Source organism: Muscardinus avellanarius (genome assembly GCF_963383645.1).
Source record: "Muscardinus avellanarius genome assembly, chromosome: 6".
Lineage (NCBI taxonomy): Eukaryota > Metazoa > Chordata > Mammalia > Rodentia > Gliridae > Muscardinus > Muscardinus avellanarius.
The window spans coordinates 31,746,118-31,769,909 of NC_137791.1; positions in this window are offsets into that span (position 1 = coordinate 31,746,118).

Genomic DNA, 23,792 nt, shown 5'->3' on the forward strand with positions numbered 1-23,792 from the left:
GTGCATTCCCTCAAACACTCCAGTGGAATACCAGTTAATTTTTTTCTTTGTGTTGATCTTTATAACTTTGTTTCAACGGAAGCACATCAGATAATTCTAGTAGTCATCTTGCTAACATTATCTTAAAACAATTTTTAGCAATGTAATTAAAATTCTGAGTCGTTTTGAAAGTTTATGTTTTGGTGTCTCATTTTAGAAAATCTTCCCTGATTTGAAGCCACAAATGTATTTGTGTATATTTTCACCTTAAAGTATTAAAATTTCTGCTTTTAGTACTTTAAAAATTTGTCATCATTATTATTTTTTCTGTGAAAACTCAGGCCTCATGAATGCACTACTGAGCTTCATATTTAGCCCCTGTTTTAAAATTTATGGCATGAAACATGCACCTATTATTTCTCTATGGCCACATAACCACTGCCTACTATTCCTTTGCTGACTCCTTCTCTGTCATAAACAGAGTGCTCCCAGGTTTGAGGACAGCATCAGCAATAAACTGAGGCTTTCAGCAACCTAGGGAAACCCTGTTTCCAAAGAGCAAAAAATCAACCAACCAACCAACCAACCAAACAAACAAACAAACAAAAATGGCTGGGGGTATAACTCAGAGGTAGACTTCTCCTGGTCTCAATCTCTATTACACATTAAAAAAGTATATATATATATATATATATTTTATCAATGCATTGTAATCGTATACCTATGAGGTTCAGAATGATAGAAACATATGTGCCCACAGGACTTGGTGTGTTTCCCTCTAGATCCTATACTGTTCTCTCTTTTCTCTGTAGATGTTCTTGAAAATGGTACTGACAACTTCATATATGTATATATCATTGTTTGAACTGTTTCCTTCTTTGTCATCTCCCATTCCACCTGCATCTCCTTCCACTGTTTTATGGAATATCTCCTCATTTTTCTGGAGTCTCTTTTTTTCCCAATTTTTTTCTAGAAACTTCCTAATTTCACATGAGAAAAAACATACAACCCTTCATCTTCTGAGACTGGTTACTCTTACTCAGCATAACATTCTCTGGTTCTATTCATTCGTGTGATCAATGCAAGTTTCATTACTCAACAAGTGAATTTTAAATTGAAAGTAGCTTTGATTTTAGTTATATATTTTAATATACTAGGAAAGATTATATTTTAGAGTTTACACTAGAAAAATAGTTTCTCAGAACACCTGTAATATAACTGATTTGCAATTGTTAGAATTTTTGGGGGGGATACTGGGGTTCCTGGAAGCCCTTCTACCTCCGGGCTACACTCCCAGACCTATTTTATACTTTTTTTTTTTTTGAAACAGGGTCTCTTAAGCCAGTGTGCTGGCTTCGAACCTGTGCAATCCTCCTGTCTCTGCCTCCCAAGCCCAGGGATTACAAGCGTGTGCCACCATGCCCGGCACAATTGTTAGAATTTAAGGCATAAATCAATATCAATAGCTTGTTGTCCTATCTCAATCCATGGGCTCTTTTAAAAAATATGTGCTTAATTCTGCTATCTAGATATATACTACTATACTACTCATCTTGAGTTTGGAAGATTTTCAGGTCTGATAAACATATGATCTGATTCAGAACCTCCTGAATCAGTAGGGGCTATTATATAGAGAATTTACTCTGTAGCAAGTGTGGTAAAATTTGATTACTTACATAAATTTTTTCTTTTTTGTGGTATTGGGGGTTGAACTCAGAGTCTCTACCTCCAAGCTATAGCATTAGCCCTTTTTATTTTAAAATAGGGTCTTGCTAAGACCGCTGAAGCTGTTTTCTAACCTGAGATCCTCCTGTGTCCATCTCCCAAGTACTGGAGTTACAGGTATGTGCCATGGTGCCCTGCTTGATTAGTTATTTTTTAAATGTTCAAATTGCATAGCTTTTAAGAAATGAGGATGGATGACATTCCTTATTTTTATGGAATTAATAATTACTGTGCCAGAGTTACTTAACATGTTGACTCACTGCTGTTTTCCTTCTTGTTCAATTTTAAATTAGTTGAACAATGAAAAGCAATTTGTTTTTTTTATTTATTTTTATTTTTTTTTATTGGTGCACTGTATTCATACATCATAGTGGGATACAAACTTTTGTAGACATACATGCACACATCGCCCAATCAGCCCCCACCCGATCCCTACCCCAGTCTCTCCCTATCCCTCCCCCCAATGCTTGGTTTAGTGGTTGACATCTAGTATTATAGCAATTTATACAAAATTAAAAATGATAATCTCACATAAGAGTTTCATTTGTCTGATACCAAGTTTTGATGACTTAAAGATAACATTTCAATATTTCTTTTTACTTTCTTTCTTACCAGGGAATATTTTTTTCTATTTTTTTAGGTGAAACTATCATATATTTATATATTTATTTTTCAGAAAAAAGAATCTATCCTAATATGGAAAATGGACTCTAGATACCCAAAACGATCTTGAAAAAGAACAAAGCTAGAAGATATATTTTCTGATTTCAAACCATATAAAGCTACAATAATTGAAACAGTGTAGTACTATTCTAAAGGCAGATATATAAACCATTGGAGTTAAATAAAAGCCTAGAGCTAAATTCTTCCCTATATTGTCAAGTTATTTTTGACAAGGTTTCCACAAACATTTGGTGGTGGAAATATTAATCTTTTAACTAAATATTGTTGAAAAATAATAATTACATAAAAAAGAAAAAAATTGGACCCTTACCTAATCCCATATACAAATATTAACTCAAAATAGATAAAAGACCTAAATATAAATCTTAAGACTATAAACTTTTAGGAGAAAATCTGGGTCATAAAACCTCACAACATTGAAATTGGCAGTGATTTCTTGGATATGATTTCAATGGCACAGGCAACAGAAGAGTATACAAACTCCCTAAAAAAATAAAAAAAAGTTGTATATCCAAAGACAATGTAAACAGAGTTAACAGTTATTAATAGAATGGGATAAAATATTTCCAAATGCTATATCTGAAGGTATATTAATATTCCAACTAGACATCCTAAAAATTAACAACAATAAAGGCAAACAATACCATTTAGAGATAGGTAAAAGACTAACATAAATAATGAATCTCCACAGATAACCAATCTTAGTTGCCTGTTGGATGGAAACTCTTGTTTCTCTGATTCTGGTGTGTGTTACCTATTTCTTCTTTGTAGTTAATGTCTTTGAGTATTTTCTCTAGCACTGGTTTTGAAGACATAAATTCCTTCAGTTTCTGTTTGTCATGGAAGCTTCTTATTTCTCCATCTAATTTGATAGAAAGTTTTGCTTGGTAGGAAATTTTTGGCTGGAAGTTCTATAAGTTTCCTGGACCTGTGTATCAACCTCTTGCTCTATGTTTGGAAAATTTTCTGCTATTACTTCCTTGAAGAGATTGTTGATCCCTTTGGTTTCACTTTCTTTTCCCTCCTCTATTCCAATTATTCTTAGGTTAGCTCTCTTAAAATGGGCCCATATTTCTTCAATATCGGATTCCTGCTGTCGGATGTATTTTCCTAGATTAGAAACTATGCATTCATTTTTGGAATGATCATCTTCTAAGAGCGAGATTCTGTTCTGCATGTGGTCTAATCGGTTGTTTGTGCTTTGAATTGAGGCCTTTACTTCATTAATTGCATCCTTTATCTCTTTTTGGCTCTCTCTGGGTTCTTTTCCAAACACCTCTATTATTTCTACAGTTATTTTCCTGATTTGATCTTCTAGAAATCTCTGATTTTCAGTTTTATCGGGTTCTGATGTTGTGGGGTTGTGGGCATTCATTGCTCCAGTATTATTCCTCTTTCCCATGATTTCGGATGTTTGTGCCTTCTCTGGGTTCTTCCCTTGGGTCACTATGACTTCACTTAAGGTGTTCTGGATCTCGAGTCTGTAGTATCTCAGACCCCACTATTCCTTTACTGGGTTTTATCACAGAGTCTCCGACCCAGAGAGTCGATAGAGGCTGCTTTAGACTGTGGGGGGTGCCAGGTTGCACGTTCTCCTATGGTGTGATATCTCTGCCACCGCCCCTCCCCCCCTGGGTCAAGTCCCAGGGAGTACAGTACTGGGATTTCTCCGCTGTGGCCCGCAATTTGACTCACTGTTCTTGAGTACGCAGATGTAGCTGTACTGGATTCGGTGAATTCGCTGCTGCTGCCGCAGGTGGCAATATGGCGCCGCTGCTACGCCCTCGGCCGTGAGGCTGGCGTATTTCTTCTTGGTTTTGATTTCCACTCTGAATCCCTACAGCGTGTGCTGAGCTCAGCCACTGGGAGCTTTAGATTTTACCTGTAGCGAGAAATCCCACCTGGCTGTTCTGCAGCGGCTCACCTCGGCTTGCTGTAGCCATCCGGTGAACTCGCCACTGCCGCCGGCAGTATGGCGCTTCTGCCACCTCCTCGGGCGTGAGGCCGGTGTATCTCCTCTGTGGCTCTGAGCTCTGTTCTCAGTCCGCTTTCTCTCTGGAGCCTGGTGATTTTTTTGTTTCTCTGGTGATGGTGTTTCCTGGCTATGAAAGGCGCTGATTTTGTGGTAATGGAGATTGGTTGTTAGTGGGGCTCTTAAGCCCTGCTTTTCTTGGTCGCCATCTTCCCGGAAGTCCTCTGAAAAGCAATTTGTAAGAATAACATTTGAACATAGTTAAACTTGTGAATTTACTAGAAAAATTAAAGTGAATTAAAGGGTTCTTCCTAATATTGTTAGGCTGTGTGAGATATAAAGGGTTCTTCCTAATATTGTTAGGCTGTGTGAGATATAAATAATGTTTTTTTTTTTTTTTTTTTTTTTTGCATTGTGAGGATCGAACCCAGAGGCATTTGTCCTCCGGGCTACACCCTCTTCCCAATTTTTTATTCTTTATTTTAAAACAGGGTCTCACTGAGTTGCAGAGGGCCTCACTAAGTAGCTGAGGCAGTCCACGAACCACAATCCTCTGGTCTCAGCCTCCCGAATGCTGGGATTACAAGCATTAGCCACCACGCCCGGCTATAAATAATTTTTAAACAATTGTTAAAATTGTATATTATAAAAAGGCAGTGTTTCCTGAGAGAAACAAAGGTTAAGAAAGCTAAACTACTAGACATCATTTTTGTGTTTTATAAAATATACAATATTGTAATAAAATATATTTACAAATATTTTCCCATATTTCAGTAATTATTGGAAAAGTTGGTAGAAATTAATGTTTGTTAAGTATTATCTAGATAGGATTTCAATCTTGGCACAAGATATTTTGACTGTTGGTTTAAAAGCAATAATGAAAGGACAGGATTTTGAAATAGCCAAGAGAATCCAGTGTTACTTTGAGTCATGCTCATTTAAAGGCTGAAACATGTTGGTCTTTCATATGCTTTTTTATTTTTTAGCTTCATTTTTAAAAAAATTTATTTTATTGGTGCAATGCAGTCATACATCTTAATGGGGTAAAAGATGGTAGAGGCATGTGTGCTCACATCACTCATTTAGCCCTTCTCCAATTCCCCCCATACCCTCCCCCCTCCCTTCTTCTCATGTTTGGCTTAGTGATTGACTTTGATATATTTGTGAATGTACATCAAGGGAAATTGCATATGCTTTTGAAATCCACAATGTACTTTTAACAATAAATTTAAATGCATTTTATTTTTTGTAGCAAACTTCTGAATTTTTATTGCTATTACTTTTCAGTCCCCATTTCCCCTCCTTTCTGGTTGCTTCCTGCCGGATCTAGATCCATATTTTATAAAACTATTATGTCCCTGTTCTCACCAGAGAATCACATTTTATTCTTTGTGCTAGAGTAATATTGTGTGTGTGTGTGTGTGTGTGTGTGTGTGTGTGTGTGTGTGTCTGGGGATGGAACCCAAGGGCATTCAACTTCAAGTTACACCTCCTGCCCTCTTTTTAAATTCTTTATTTTGAAACAGGATCTTACTAAGTTGCCGAGGGCCTTACTAAGTAGCTGAGGCTGTCCGTGAACCATGATCCTCTGGTCTCAGCCTCCCAAATGTTGGGATTACAAGCATGAGCCACCACGCCCAGCTGTGTTAGTGTAATTTTAAAGCCTTTTTGCTGTGATGTTAACTAAACATCACAGCAAACATCATTTTGCTGTTCTTAACTTTAAGTCTTCAATATTTCCATGATTTGGAAATATCATCTGTGAATATAAAGCTCTCAGTTTAAAATATGTATTTTAATTTTATTTGATGTTGTACAAATGTCTATCAAAATATAAATTGAGTTTTAGTTTTTCCTTTGTGTTTTATATCCGGACTTTCAAATTGTTCTAATTTTTCATTTAAAATGTGTATTTCTAGATGTTTTGGATCAAAGATACAATATGTCTATATGTAACACTAATGTTTTCATAGTAAAATGAATTTTTATTTTTAATTTTTAAGGGGAGAATGCAGTTTCTTATGCAAGTACACTGAAGTGACTTTCAACAGAGTTTCTGAGTTACTGGGCTGACGGAAAAATCAGAAAATATATTAGTAGGGGAAGAAGAAAGGTGTTTTTTACTCTGCTTGAGAAGTGACAGAAGAAAAGAACTCTTGAGAAACGTGTCACATAGATCTTTCCCCCTTGTGGAAGAAAAGACTCTGATGCTAAAAAGAGAAGGCAGGCTTTGTGAGTCTTACTTGCAAACTGTTCTGGCCTGCCTGAGCTTTTTGTTCATTTTTAACACATTGAACATCTTGAAATATCTAAGGATATTGAAATTGAGAGCAGCCGTGCAATTTAAGGTGGAGTATCATTCTAATTATCAGTTTTGAAGTGGAACTTCAGGAGAGTATTTTTTTGCAGCTTAATAAGTGACTCAAACTTTGAAATACATTCAACCTTTGAAAAATTCAAAGTAGATATGGGTGTGAAAATTGTATCACTTAGTTGGATTTCATGAGTCCTGTCTTACAGTTTCCTGAGTAATGGCAATGCGCCTTATAAATTTATTTTGAAGTGTTCATCATTGGGAGAAATTCAAGCTGAATGGAAGGTATTTTCTCTTAGACCACTTTTTTTTGTGTGTGTACTGGAGGTGAACCCAGGGGCATACTATCTCTGAGCTACACTCCCAGCTTTTTTTTGCTTTTTATTCAAAACAAGGTCTCACTAAGTGGCCGAGAGTCTCTATCAGTTTCTTAGGCTGGCTTTAAATCTTTGATCCTTCTGTATCAGCTTCCTAAGTACTGCGATTATCCAGTAATCCCAAGTACCACTTTGCCTGGTTCTCTTTTATTCAGTAAGAACTGTACTGCTATAGACTGACAGAATTCTTCATTTGTTAGTAGGTTCCCTCCCTAAATCTCCTAAAAATTAGAAGCACATTTTATTCCATAAAAATTACAATTTATATCATCTTGTTGAACAACACCTTAATGTCCTATGTATTAATTATATGATCAATAAAAACTTGGGTAATGGTGACAAATAAGTTACATAGGAATGTTATAAGGTGGGAGTAAAATTATTTCACACAACTTCAGTTGTCCTTGCTCATCTGCTTGGAAAGAATTCAAACAGAAACCACAAATGGGGAATATAAAAGGTTTCTTTAGAGAAGAGAAGGCTTCATATGATGAAGGCTGTAAAGAGACAGGAGAGGGTCACAATCTGGGAAAATAGCATCTGAACTGGGAATGGAAAGGTGCAATGGGGTTACCATTCCCAGACGGCGTCTGAAGCAGTCCATTAACAGGAAAGGAAAGTGGCATATTGTGTTCCATGTGTTGGGTTTTAGAGTCCCTCTGGACACCTTTCTCATACATATTACGTTGGGGTGATTGACTGTCCTTTGCAAGTGGCAGATTAGTGACCTGGCACTGTTTCTCTGCCCCCTTCCCACAGGGAGGAGTCAAAGAGAGCAATGTTCTGAAAGTGAGCTTCAGGTCTATGGCAGTCCAAACCCATCTGCTAACGTCTAGCCAGTTGCCTAACAGGAGCATGATTAATAATGAATTTTAAATAAATTCAAATAAATAGACAATTTAAAATGAACTATAAGGGCTATAAATCCACATTTATGAAAAATATCTCCACTTTTTGTTTTCTAATTCAGTTTAGCTAGTTTTATTTCAAACACCCATGTAACCAGAGTGGGAAAAACTCACTCTGGGTAAATTCTGAGCTCTCCTCCCAGGTTAGATATCTACATTCTGAAAATAAGGATGAGAGTGGTTTTCTGGAATCCCATGAGCTTGGGAGAGTAGAAACCAGATGTTGCCTGTTCATGTCAGTGCTCACATTTGAACCTTGATCGTTGATTTCTGAAAGTCATGTTGAGATGTCTCTTGAGTCTAACTGCCCAGGCCCTTTAGGTTGTGGTGACATCATTGCATCTTCTGGGACTTACTTGGAGACCCAGATATTATGTCATGTACTGTATAGTTCTATTATCCAACCATGAAATCTTATAGGTGATCTTCCTGGGGAAGATCCACTGTCTTTTTTTGCTCTTGGGTCTCACATACTTGTCCCCATTGTAGTTGTCTCCCTGGAGAAGTGGTTTTCAGAGTCTCGATCTGAGGCCCATATTCATTATATTGTCATTAATATCCCCTCTCTCTTTTATTTTTGTTTCCACTCACTTGGAAAAAATATATAAAAATGCTACCTTCAAATATTTTGTGTTTGCTTCTCTATATATTTAGGGTTTCTTTCAAAGACCCTCAGCCTTATGTTAACACTCCTTCTTTCCCAAACTTCTGCGTCTTTACATCATTCTCTTGAGTAAATAAGCAGAAAACAGGCTGTCAGGTTTAATGGGAGAGTGGGGTGAACATGGGAGGCTGAGAAATTTAAATCTCACAGGTTAATATTTCAGAAATATTTTGCATGAGATATAATAATGCTTAGCAACAGTAAGAATTTGGTAGACTGATGTTATGGATAAAACACACCTGAATATCTATTTGATATGAAAGGTAAGTTATTTGATATGTTTATTATCAATAGACAAATGTATTATTATGTTTATGATACAACACCAGAATAAGAAAACATACTTTTTTATGTGATCAGAATCTCTTCTAAGGCAAAACTAGAATTCTTTAAAATATAATCATCAAAATTAGATATAGAAAGTATACATTCATCTCATTGAATCCTATCCCTATTTCAAATGCATGAGCAAAGGAATTTTAAAGACTGACTAATATGTTATATGAAATGAATGGGTTCTGCTTAATGCCAGCTTCTCTTTTTCAACTACAGTGTGATAAAGAAAGCTACGTGCAATATGGTGTACAGGGCTACCAAGTTTGCACCATGGATTAGTATCCTCCAACAAACTTTGGAAAGAAAGGCCTACAGATGCCCTGGGATTGTGCTTTTCTTTGAGAAGCCATCTTGTTAGCTACAGGAGGCTCAGGAGCTTTTCTAGAAACAGCCCTCCAAGACAGAACCGTATAGGCACTGAGAGTGCTCTGCAAAGAACAGTGGGGTTTTATTTGTGAGTCCTGATGTGGGCAAAATGAAGAAATGGAACTCCAGTGAAAGCTGAGGTGCTGGTGACATGATTTCATCCACATAGGAGTGATAATGGTTTAGGAAGCTTAGCTGTAAATTCACACTGCTATTCAGCTCCTATCACTTTGAAAGTGAAAATAATGTGTAAAACCAGCTCTGGATGTTCAAATACATTTTTATACAAGACTGATCATTCCTTGGGACTAATTACAAAGAAGTGTGGTATGTGTTTCCCTTTCTGCAGAGCTGGCACTTGCAGTTATATTTTGAGACTGGCAGGGGGCAGCAGACAACAAAGATAACCTTTGCCATGCACAAGTAAATCTACTTTTCTTGGTCAAATTCACTCTTAACTTCATGGTGGCATTTGATTGGTAATTGGTGCAAAGAAAGGTCAGGTTCCCTGAGAAAAAAAGGATGGGGTCACAGAAGATGAAGGGCTTCAAATGATACCCTGAAGGTCTTCAGCTTTGGTCAGTCATTGCATGCCCATAAGCAGGTGAATGACTTGACGGTCTGGGAATTGTGCATGGTTAGGTCTACATCTTATTTATTCTTTGAAAGTCTTCTTTTGAACTAGGGATTGAACTCAGGGGCATTCTACTTTTGAACTACACCCTGAGCCTTTAAAAAATTTTTTTTAACTTTAAAACAGTGTCTTACTAAGTTACAGTGGGCCTTGCTATGTTACTGAGGATGGCTTCAAACCTGCAATCTTCTTGTCTCAGCCTCCTGAGGACTGGGATTACAGGCATGCCCAGGCTACTAGGTTTGAATTTTAGAAGAGTTATTTTGAAAATAGTATGAGTCTTGACTTTTCTGAAGAAGTCTTTCTAGGCCTTATGCTAAGTGCACTAACAGTTATACCCTAAAAGGAGGAGAACTGAGTTACTTATTCTACATCATACGAAGAAGCAGTGACACTTTATGTTTTTCTACTGTACTTTGATGTTTCTTGCTGAAGCCTGGGTAACTATTTGGAAGGCTACTTTATCAATCCAAGTTAAAACACATAAAGTCTTGAACGAGGACATAAAACTAAGTATTAGAAATTGAATTAACTGAACTTGTGTTGGGAGATGACCTAGATCACTCCTAATTTTGTAAATGTGGGGAATGGGTGGACATCATTGCTACTGGCTAAGAATTGTGAATTAAGAGCAAATGATTTATTTATTTATTAACTTAGTTTGTGTGTGTGTGTGTGTGTGTGTGTGTGTGTGTAGTTGGGGACTGCAATTCCTATGGGTACATACGTGGATATATATAGTAGGATGTCAACAGAGTAAACCTGGAGACTACGAGAATGTTTTGTGCTGGAGAGAGATAGATGTGATTCATAAATGTGTAAGTGGTAGTTAGAAGAAAGCAACTGAATAATTTTCCAATAAGTGAGTGGTGACAGATGAAGAATTTCTGTTGTTGTTTGGTATGGGGGATTGAACCCAGAGGTGTTCTACCTCTGAGTTGCACTCTCAGCCATTTAAAAATTATTATTTTTATTCTGAAACAAGGTCTCGCTAAGTTGCCAATGCTGGTCTTGAACTTGTGATTCTTGTTACTCAACCCCCCTCATACTGGGATGATAGATATGTGCCTGTCAAGAATTTTTAAAGCAAAGTTTCTTTTTTGTGCATAGAATTCTCACTAAGATACTACACCAAAAACATAGTTTTTCATACTCTCTTTCCAGGGATTCTTGTTAGTAATTGGGGATTCTCAAGCAAGAAAATAACATGTTGTGAAACATTCACTTATGTGTTGCACAGTTAGAGTCTGATAGGAAGGTTACTAAAGCAGGAAGAAGGGTACCTAGGAGTTGGTCTCAGAAGTCAAGGGAAAGGAAGCTTTGAAGAAGCAAAGCACAAGCAAGGCTTGGTGGTGCACAGCTACTTGGGAGGCTGAGGGAGGAGGATTACCTTAGCTCAAGAAGTGGAGACCAGTGTGGGCACTATAGCCACATCCTGTCTTCAAAAAAAAAAAAAAAAAAAAAAAAACAACCAAAAAGCAATAAAAAACCAAAAAAGCAAAAAAGTAAATCTTTATCATCAGTGTTGAAAAATGTTGAAACTTTCACAGAGCTATAGACTTTGGAGACTGAAGCCTCTTGAGTCTTCCTCTTAGTATATTCTCCCTGGATGGTGGAGGCTATGGTCCATCAATGAGGCACACCCGGTTCCCTCCAGTGCTAACTCCTTCTACCATCCTTTCAACACTATACACAGTCAATGACTTTTCTTTGACTGAAGAATGCCATCATCATTCTCTACTTTTGGACACTAACATCTAGTGAGAAGTCGAGGAGAGAATTTTAAGCAAAAATCAGATTGGCTATTGTCCAGAAAATTCCTCCCAAAATCCATTAAAAGAAAAAGAAGGACTTACCATTTACATTGACAATATCACATTTTATCCGTCAAATACGGAGATACTTTTCCAGAAGTACAACGTGGCAGGAATATTGGAAAATGGCATAAGTTTCAGACATCTTTGGCTTCTCATATCAAATATGCTACTTGAATCCAAGAGGTTACTTTATTCTCAAAATATTTGTTTTGGCTTTAAGTGTGAGAGTGCTGTGTTTTATTGCATGGAATCATTTTCCAACCCACCCCCTCCCCATCTCCCAAGGCACTGCAGCCTGTAGAAACCACCTGCGGGGATTGGAAGTGCTGAAGTGGTCAGCAAGCAAACAGTAAATGCTACCCATAAATCTCTAAGTCAAGCCTGAAGCAAGCGTACACAGAACACCAGAAAATGAATTTTATTTTAAATCGAAACAGGGATCAGGAGAGATAGCTTGGGATTTGGGGATGATTAAGTGAAGGATTCAGTTAAGAGATTTCACCTCTCCAGAAAATATAAGGCAAACAGTCTTGTGACTGACCTACAGATCTTCTCTGCACGTGGCACAATAAAATGACAGATCTGATCATATATTGCTTTAATGGGCCTCAGCACAAATTGACTGAGATGTTTAATTAAGAACATAGGAGAAAAAAGTTTGGATTTCAGTAACTAAATTTTTTTTGATGGATTAAATTAATTTTTGCATAAAATTAGTAGTTCCAATGAGTATTGCACTTTTAGATTGAAACATGAATTCTGGTGTTTAGAGCACTTTTGATATACTCTTGCAGTTTTCCCCAGTGGAATCAGAACATTGATAAAAACAGCATATCAAACACCATGTAGATATAACTTGAACTTTTATTTCTACCATTTATTTTATAATATGGGCAATCACATTGGTGCAGAAAATTGAGAGTGGTCAAGTAATTTATTGTAGGCAATCTGTTAAAAAATTTTGAAGGGTAAAATTACAAAACAAATTAAAGAGAAATATGATCTATGCTTATATGACCACAGAATTCTTGGTCCACATAGAGGGAAGCTTAGCGCTAGTCTGTCTCTCTGTCTCTGTCTCTGTTTCTCTCTCCGTCAGCCTCCTCTAAAGGTTTATTAGGACATATATAAATTTCTGCTCCCATTCTCCTTGTCTCAAGCACAGTTTTTATGGCTAAAGCCTGAAACCTCCCACTCTTTTTGTCTTTTACTGCACATCCATCTACTTTTGAATAAGGAATACTGCATATTGTTGAAATGGCCCATATTTAAAATTAAAAGATTTTTATCTTTCAATTAACAAGTGTTAATATATCAATACTATGCTTCTCACGTGCAAAGGAGAAGAAAAAATTGACAACATATAGATCTCCAAAGAGCAGGGAGAGAAAAAAAGCTGAGCTCTGGCTTGCAAAATAGTGCAATGACAGCTGCTTTGGACTCATAAATGAGATGTTTGAAAAGGGCATGAATAGGGCAGTAGAAAAAACACTTTGCTTAGCAGCACACCTGTTTTTCCTCTTGTGACAGATTCCTGTAAGATGGATTTCTTCAATTAGAGTCCATCTTGCTCTCCTCTCTTCTTTGCATTGAGTTTTCTAATATAAAGTTAAATGCCAACACCAAAGGAATGTTATATTTAGGAGATGTTTGAAACACAGAGAGCAATTACCAAATGTTTAATTCTTACTTGGAATAATTAAAATAACACAAAGCAAATAAATAGTGATTATAGTGATGACAGTCTGTTTTTTATTTTTAAAATTATATGTATTAAGGAAATACAAAATTCTGAAGCATAGCTACATACACATACAAGAAAAGAAGTTTGTGTCTAATTTCTGGATAAGATTCATTGTTTTTATCCTCTCTATATCATTAGAATTATGAATTAGGCAAGCAAATTAGAATACCAACTTGGAAAGTCATTTTACTTTTGGAAAAGAAAGGAATTTATTTACAAGGTTTATTCTAAATCTTGGACTCTTGGATGTGGAAGCCCCTTCCTTTATTGTCTAGTCAAGTTTGCTCAGTTATCTTTGGATTTATCTTTTTTTTCACATCTGAAGAAATAGGGAGCTAATGCTTCCCTGAATCTGGGAACAATTGGCTGGCTAGGTGGAATTTAGCTGGCAACCCTTATCCTCGGTAAGATGAAGTGAGTTTAATGGCCAGATGGGAAGACTTTGAGGCAGTGGCCAGGAAGACAGATCAGAGTGACTTAAAATGTCAAAGCAGCATGCATCCTTGAAGTGCTGTTCTCCAAGAACATTAAAAAACAACAGTGCCAGGAAGGTAAGCAGTATTTTTCAAGCTCCATTTGACAAAGAGAACCTTTATTCCTCTGCAGGAGAAAGCTTCTGACAATGTTATTCATAATTAGCTTGCTTATTTTCATATGCTCGAGAGTAAAAAAATTGCACATCACTAAAATTAGAAGGAAGTGAAAACTGTTTTATTAAGTATTTTTGGTAGGAGCCCTAGGAGCCTACATATGGCATGGCAATATTAGTACAAGGTATATTTAATTCAAAAGCTTTTGCATATCCTAGGATTTGGGTGGGATCTTACTGAACCTAGAGGATTGCTTTTCTCTTTGCTGCTTTCTGCTTGTTTTGTGATAGCTTTAAATCTTAAAAATGAAATTTCCAGAATGTACACAAGAGAAATTTAAAGGCATACTTTCTAATCACCAGGGGACCATAATTCATCACAGTTATTATTTTTGTGTCTTACACAGAGAATTTATTTATTTAACAAGTTTTTTTTTATTAACATTGAGCAATGTATTGGAATGTATCTGACACTATCGTATCAGGTTTGCCTGCAGTGTTTCCTAGTTGTCCTGAATGGGTTTAGTGGGACAATCAGAGAAGTCAATGAGCAATTATGATATCGTGTGACAAGTGACACAACAGTGGTGAACAGAAGGATTGGCACAGTGTATGGAAGGCATAGAGGTTAGATTCGACCTGCAGCAAAGGTTTCCTTGGGAGTAAGATTATTTCGTCAAGAGATAAATCCACGTGTTTAGGCAAAGATAAATCCAGGTGTTTAGGCAAAGAGATATCTCAAGTAAAAAGGGCAGCATATAAACCTCTGAGATGTAAGGAAGATGCTAGGGAGCTGCGATCAGATCAGAATAGCAGGAGTGCAGGAGGGAAGGCGGGGAAGGGGCAGGTGAGGATGAAGAGGCTGGTGGGCTGACCCCCCCATAAGCCCTGCAGGAGCCCCGGAAGTCATGGGGGTCACTTTTCAGTGGAGGTGGAAAGAAAGGTACAGAAGTCAATGGCATTTCAAATTCAAATAATCAAACCCAAATCCCCATGCTGTTCCCTGAACCTGACATCTTAAAACCTTATACCTCAGTTAACGGCAGTTACACTCGACCATTGATCAAGATGTCATCTTTGACCCTTTCACAAGTTACATCCAATGTCAGTGAGTCTTGGCTCAAGCTTTAAATATATCCTGAATCTAACCATGTCCCTCCACTGGCTATTATTCTATCTGTGTGCCCTCACATCTTGCTCATGTTGAGAAGGATCCGAACTCCTGTGCTCTGCCATTGCTTTCCCCAGACATCCACCATCCTGAACTGGTCTGTCCAATGCACCTCAATTTACATTATTGTTGTCTTATTATTCTGTCAGTTCCTGAGCGTTTCATTAAAAACTACCACTATAATTAAGCATCTGCCTCATTTTTTCTTTAGTTCTGTTTTGCTGTATCCGTTTTAAGAACACACTATTAGGCACATTTATAAATAGAATTGTAGTATTTTCCTACTGAGTCGCCATTATGAAATATCTCTATAGTAAAGCTTTTTATTTTACTTAAAAGTATTTATTCTATGTGTGTGTGTGTGTGTGTGTGTGTGTGTGTGTGTGTGTGTGTGTGGTGTTTGGGATTGAACACAAAGGCATTCTATTTCTATACTATACCCCCAGCCCTTTTTATTTATTAATTTTTTTTCTTTTTTAGAAAAAGAGTCTTGTTAAGCTGCTGAAAGTGCTAAGTTGCTGAGGCTGGACTTGAACCTATGATCCTCCTGTCTCAGCTTCCCAGGTACTTGGATTACAGGCTTGTGCCCCCAGACTCAGCTTCATTCTGTTCTTAATCTAGATCTATCAGCTTCTCCTTGGTTAGTATTCACATTATACCAGTTTTCCAGTCAGGAAGTCAAAAATCATACAGGTATTTCCAGCATGACAATGAATAAAGAGAATAGATTATATTCTTTTGGAAAGGTGAAAATGCAGAAAAGAAATCCGAGAAACCCCAGAGATGATAGTGAGGGAAGCAGCCTGGGAGAACAACAACCACAAAGCTGAGGTGTGAGGAAGAGCCTGGTGGCGTTGATGCTTGAAAAAAAGAGTGCCCTTAAAGGCCAGGGGGCAGCGGTGGAGGGGTGGCCTGTGGTCATAGGGCAGAGGGCAGAGGAGCCGGGGAGCCAGCTCTCCTGGCCGCTCTGCTCAGCCCCTGCTTGCATGCTGAAGGGTCATGATGAGGGGTCCAGGGAGGGGGCATGGAAGCACTGGGTTCTCTGGCCTCTGCCCCACAACCTCACACTGACCACTGTCGCAGGAATGGTGGAAATAAGCCCTTCCTCTGGTCTTCCGAATTCCCTCCAGTGACCCTTACTGGAAAAACTAACAGGATTTTGGCTGAGAGTCTGAAAAATGTAGTTTGTAGTGTCTTAGCCCCAAGATCACAGAACTGAGGCATAATAAATAATCAGTAAGTCTGATGCATTTTTCTCCTTTTATTTTCAGCCTTTTGATGTTCTTATACTTTTAAAGTATCTCCTTTAAGCAGTATAGAGTTGTAATTTTATAAGTTGAGTCTAGCATTTTTTGTTTTTTGAGAATTAATCTACATTCATACAATTACTATTTAATGACTAACACCTTTAGGTTTAGATCAACTATCTTGCTATTTGAGTTTTATTTGTCCGTTTTTTTTTTAATCTCTCCTTACTAAGTTTTTTGAACTGACATTTGTAAGTTTTCTCCTTCAATCAGCTTGCTAGTTTCACATTCTTTTCCATTTTTTGTGGCTAATCTATGGTTTATAATATGAATATTTTACATATGAAAGCCTAATATAAATTTGAATTTCTTCTTCTCTTCCCAACCAATAAGTCAGGCATTTAGCAACCCTTCTTGTATCTCTATGTCTGAATTTCAGCTTTTGTCCCCTCTCTCCTTGCCCCTCACCCTCTGTGTTTATCCAAAGCTCTGCCAACTGCTCAGCCTCTCAGAACCTCCTTCCATGTAAGACCTCAGCCCCCAAGGGAAAAGTGGTTCCAGCCATCAAGCCAACTTGTGACTCTCTTCTACTTCTAAAGATGCCCTGTAATTTCCCACTGCCTTTTTGACTCTCCAGGGTCTCCAAAATATTTTTTTAAATTTTGCTTCTCTAGTTCTCAGCAGGAAGGCTGTTCGGAATTGCCTAGTCTATCACAACAGAATGTGAAACCTTTTTAACAGTCTGTTCTCCTTCGAGAACAATATAAGTCAGATCCTATTCCTTAGCTAGAAGTCTTCCAGCGCGCGCTTACTGCATTCAGAGGCAAAGCCAAAGTCTGTGTGCTCTGTGGCCCTCCCCTTTGAAGGAATCTCCCCTACTCTGACTTCTCTCCAGCTGCTGCTTCCTCCTAATCCTCACACCTGACACACTTGTCCCTGTTGTCCTGCTCTCTGCATTTGCTACTTCTTTCGCCTAAGATATTTTTCTCACTTATCTACTTGGTTTGGCCTATCCTTCCTCAAATATGGATTCAACTATTGCTTCTCAGTGAGGGTTTTTTTTTTTTTTTTTTTTTTTTTTTGGTGGTGGTACTGGTGGTTCCTGGAAGCCCTTCTACCTCCGGGCTACACTCCCAGACCTAATTTTATAAAAAAGTATAAATACTTTTTTTATTTGGAAACAGGGTCTCTTAAGCCAGCGCGGCTGGCTTTGAACCTGCGCGATCCTCCTGTCTCTGCCTCCCAAGCACGGGGATTACAAGTGTGTACCACCATGCTAGGCCCAGTGAGGTTTTACCCAAGGATTCTAGTTAAAATTGAATTGCTTATCCATTGCCTATCTTCAGATTTTCTTCCTTAGAAATGATCAATTAGAATATATTCTGTGGCTCATTTGTTGACTTTTAAAAATCTATTTCTATTCATTAGAACTTAAAATCCACCAGGCACAGTGGTTCACACCTGTAATCCCAGTACTTAGGCCACTTTGAAAGGGAGAATCACAGACTGATTTCAGCACACTGTAACTTAGTGAGATTTTGTTTCAACTCAAAAAATAAAAAGGTTGAGAGTATAGCTCAGAGGTAGAACCTTGGGTTTAGTCTCTAGTACCATAAAAAAGTTGAAAAATGACACAGATTCTTCTTCTTTATTATTTTAACATGTATCCCCAAAATGTAGATTGTTGCCTGGCATACAGTAGGTGATCAATAAATATTCTTAAAATGAAGAAATGAGTAATGTAGTTACCAGTAGGAGAAGAGTTCTGAATCTAGATCTGAGAGATGTGGAGTTATCAGAACTAACAATGCTGTGGGTTAGTTGGCCTAGGATGAGGATGCTGGAGAAGCCATAGGTGACAAGGACACTTCTGGCTTGGTGACACCACCTCTGTGGTCTCATGTCACTGTTCACTTACAGACAATAACTCTATTAATAATGTTCTTCAGGATACTGTGGATGATGCCACAAGTGAAATCTATCCTGAGGGAACCTGCATTGAGTTCAGAGAAAATTTTCTTACTGCCAATTAAGTGACAGAAATGATAAGTGCTACTTATGTTTCAAGAAAGGAGAAATTTTCACGGTTTGAGCCTTTGACAAAGGTTATAGAGAAGAAATAACTTTTTATATGCTCAGTAACATTTGGATATGATTTGGCTATATGAGAAATTTGGTCTTTCAGCATGGAAAAGAGCAGATATGTGTGGAGGTAAAAATGGGTAAATGCAGTAGATTAAAATATTGGTAATAGTTGGAATGGGGCATGTTGGATTAGCATATTTTGGAAGTGAAGATTTTTAAATTTTCTTATGAGAAAGCAGAATATATCAATTAATAGTGACATAATTTGCAACTTATTCAGCATGTTTATTTAACATAAATCAAAGAGGAAGTTGGAGAATATCTGATAGACAAATATATGGTCCATTCATTATATTTTAATACTCAGACATTTAAAAATATGATAAAATGTTTGACCTAAATTTATGCATTTATCAGATCCAGTCAATATTATATTTCTCATATTATAATATTATGTATTTATAATTTTATGCATGTATGTATGTTTGTATGCATTTATGGTACTAGGAGTTGAATCCAGAGGCACTCTACCTTTGAGCTGCACCCACTGGCCCTTTTAATGTTTTTGCTTTGAAAGAGGGCCGCACACGTTTGCTGAGAGTCTCACTATGTTGCTGAGGCTGTCCTCAAATGATCTTGCTGTCTCAACCTCCCAAGTACTGAGAGTACAGCCGTGCACCACCATACCCAGCCATGTGCTATTTTTTAAAAATGACAAATACATTCAGGCATGGTGGCACACCTTTGTCATTCCAGTACTTGGGAGGTTGAAACAGGAGGATGGCAGGTTAGAGACAGCCTCAGCTAGTAGTATGACTCTCAGCAACTTAGTGATACCCTGTTTCAAAATAAAAATAAAATAGGACTGGGGGTGCAGCTCAGAGGTAGAATGTCACTGAATTCACTCCCCAGTATCACACACACACACACACACACACACACACACACACACACACACACGGCAAATACAAGTCCATTGAGATAAGACATGCAGTGTTAGTTCCTTGGAAACTGAATTCTTCTCTACAACCCTTGCTGCATTTCCAAAAGCTGTTTGTTTACATGCGAAAGCAAACAAAGATCACACATCCTTGAGAAATATGGCCTAGGTCAAAACAGCTATCAAGTAGATTAAAATAAATATTAAAAAGAAACCCACAAAGTATCCTATAAAGGTAAAATTAAGTTGAAAAGTAAAAATCAGATGTGAGCTATTAAAGTCCTTTGAAGCATTAAAGGCAGTCTTGTGGAATCAGATCAACTATATTCCTTTAATTTGCTCTGTTTCCCTCTTCCCTTTGGGGTGTCTGGAGTTTGACTTGTGTTTTCTCCAGCACTCTTATGATTAACTATGCCACATAAATGTTAACAATCTTGGGAAAGTGAATCTCTCTCTTCCTCCCTACCTCTGCCCCTGCCCCTGCCTCTGCCCCTGCCCCTGCCCCTGCCTCTGCCTCTGCCTCTGCTTCTCTCTTTTTGTGGGCTGAGAACATAAACCAGGGCCTTGTAGGCCTGAACATGTGCTGCACCAGTGAACTGTATCCTCAGCCCTGGTCCTTCTCAGTTTCCTAATGTTACATATCAAACTTGAAGATGCTGTCTATGTCACTTCCAAATCTGACATTGCTTGCTTTTCTGTGAGCCTTTCTATGAGCCTGGACCTTACTTCATTGGGTCTTTGGTTGCTGCATCAGAAAAGGACTATGCATGACTCAAGATTATCTTAACACCAGCGCAATATTTGCAGAAGGACTCATTCAGCAAAACAAACAGCTAAAATTGAAGTGTTCATATTCACTGTTGAGGTGAATGCATAAGGGGAAACTTGAGCCCTCTTTATCTGGGTCCCCAAGGAGACATGTATTATCTAAGTCTTCTTCAGTGCATGCATTTCCTGAACAGAAGGAGGGGTGAAGACCTTGCCTGGGGCCTTTCTTGGAGGACAGAGGGACATGTCAACCTTATGAAAGCAGGCACCTGGACTTAGCTCCCACAGTAACCCTGGCTTCTGGAAATGCAGGGTCTTTACTCCCAAGCTGTTACAGTTGTCATTGCTGGCTGTTATTTATGTGAGGTGATGAAGGCAGACACAGTAGGACTGGAGACTTTAATAAATTTATCACTTTATTGAGTGCTGCAGACCGTAGCTGCTAGTTATAGCAATGTTCAGTAATTCACTTTTAGATCATCGATTCGCACGAGAATCTATATTGCTTATTAATATTGAGTAAGTGATTTATACATGCAGGCTTTGTTTGTAAGGGGAAAGAGCTTAGTGATGAGGAGAGGACGGGCTTTGGAGACAGACAGGTGAGGGCTCAAATTTCAGTTCCACTGTTTGTTAAATGTATGGTCTGCAGGCAGTTACAAAACACCCTAAGGCTTAGTTTTCTATTCTAAGAATGAATATAATAAATCTTATATAAAGAAACCTGAAGTTGTGCTATGGATGAACAACATAAAGTGAGTCAAATTCCTTTCATAGTTCCTGACATGGTAGATCCTGAAATGTTACTGTTCAATGAGTAAGAGTAGTTTTCTTTCTAACTGCTGGGAAGTTACGCTCACTGCTCAATGTTTTGAGTTCCTCAAAGTGTGGAAAATAAAACATGGCAGCGGCTGCAGCAGCCCTTTGGGACTTCTCATTCTTTCACTCTTTTTTCAAACTCAACCTTCTTTCCTTTGAGAATTGTGCATCAGAGCTAGATTATAGAACTATGGCAACGCTTCATTTCATATTAATTCAGTACACATCTCTCCTGTTTACTGTGTGTGAGGAAACATCTGAACAATCAAAATAAGTCTTTTCCCTTAAGTAACTCCTGTGTGAGCAGGATAGATATGATAGAAGCTCTGTGTCCTTGTATGGCTAGCAAGTTTTGTTTTCTTTGGCTTTGTTTTCACTGTGCATGTGTAATGCCATATGTAGATACAAAAGTAAGCAGGAATACCAATGGAAATTTAGTAATCAGACACTGAGAATTAATAGGAGCAAATCTTTTAACCCCAGTTGTCTTGATAAATATCAAAGGCATAGTAGACATGGAAAAAATGGTCAAGAATGCTGAACTACCAAGAAACTAAAATGTGTAAGGTTTTTTTTTCTCTTGATAGGTAATATATTTTACAAGGACTAGTACTTATTCTAAGACACTTCTTGCTGGTCATGGTGGTGGCACACACTTATCTCAAACAGCATTCTTGCCTGATGATTTATTTTTCTTTTGCTATTCTTTTCCCACAAAAAGAGAATCAGATAAAGGAGTAGCCATTAAAATGGATGTGAATTGCTTTTATAGTAAAAGAAAAGTGGCAGACATTTTTAGATCAGAATAAAATGAATTACACATTAATGAGTGAAAGAATAAAAAATGAGAAAGGGACTAAAATCTCTAAAACTAAATTTATAAAAGTATGGGAAAGCATTTTTAATTAGAATAAATATTTGGCTACATCTTTAACACTGACAATATAATTTTTTTAAAAGAGACGTTAAAGTTATTTATTTAAATTACTGCCTTTTCTTTCATTTTTTTTCTACATGAAAAGGCTACCGGGTATAATGGTTCCTATAATAGCGAATATGGACTAAAGTAAGAAAGTTCAGAATTGAAGAGAGCAAGTGAGCACCTGGCTTGGGAGCTCTGGGCTGATCATTCATCTTGAAAAGCTGACTCGGTGTTTCTTAGTCAGAACAGACAGCCTTAAATGACAAAAGAAACAAAACTGAAGCTGACTTTGAATTGGAAGAGAGCTTGTTTTAGATTCTAGCTCTGCCTTTTCACACATTTATGATCCTTAGCAAGTAACTCTCTTTCTTTGAGGTTCAGTTTCATTTTCTTTCTGTGTCAAAGTTTGAATTTAAAGTGAGATGGAGCACAAAGTATGTGGAAGATAAGTGGTACTCCATCAATGGAGGTTCATGATATTTTTTTCCTAAGACTAGCACTAAGGAGGTGCTTAGTAAGTATTTGGTAGTAAATGGAATGCATATTTCTTGGGAAGGGTATAAGGATATACTTAAGAAATATGCAACAAAAGCAACAATAGCAGTATCAATACAAAACTGGATGCATGAAGGGATCAATAAGTTTTGGTTTATATTTCCCCCATTCATAAGATAATGGGGAGAACACTAGATAATAATAGATAAAGAATAATAATCATATACAATAAAAATAGTACCAGATGTCCTTTTATATCTCTTTTTGTCTCTCAGAATTCTTAGATTTAGTACATTCTGATTTCTTCATAAGAAAGTGTAGCTTTGTGTGTACTTTTATAAAGAAAAATAACCAGTTTCAATAGAGCACTCTATCTGGCTGTACATCAAAGGGGGACTCCAAATGCTTTACAAAAACTGATTTTCTGTTTTTTCAAAAAATACAACGAAACCTCTTCTTCCATTATTCTTCTTGTGAAAGAAAAGAATCAAGAAAAGTTGAGAGAAAATGAATGGTACCAAACTCTAAGGACATTGAGACAGAGGAAGAAAGAAGATTGAGTGATAATTACAATAACAGATGGAGCCAACAGAGAAGTGTTATCAGAATCACATCTGAAGGCAGAAAGAAAGTGCCCGGATATGAATGAATGTCTAAAACTCAAAGGCCAATACATTACAGCATGGTAGAAAAGAGGAAGAAATGATCAGGGAAAGACAGGGAAGCAAGAAAAAATGTGAGCTGTGTTTTCTAACAAGATGAAAAAATAGAAAATCCAAAGAAGAGGATAAAGGGCAGGTAAACAACAGATAAACATATTTTGAACTTGGCTATCATTTTTTGAATTAAAGTTTATTATTAATGTGTTTTTTCTATGAGATTTATATACAAATGGCCTATTCTTCCCAAGTAGCCATCAGCAGTAATGAGGAGGCAGAAAGAAGTATGCAGATAGGGCCACGGCCACAGTGGAAAAATTTTATTTCCTGATAGGCAAACAGATGCTAACCAACTTCAAAAACTCTTGAAAAGATCAGATTTCTCAATTGCCAAGTGATAAGAAGCTTCTCGGGAGTGATCAAATCTGCACAAAACTCCAGTTGTTTCTTATGACAAGCAATTCCAGGAATTTTCCCAGAAAGTCAAGGGAGCAGCATCTGGAACCCCAACTGACAGAGTGAGACTCAAAGGTCAATATGGAAATACACTATGCACACCCCAACTGGAAACAGAGAC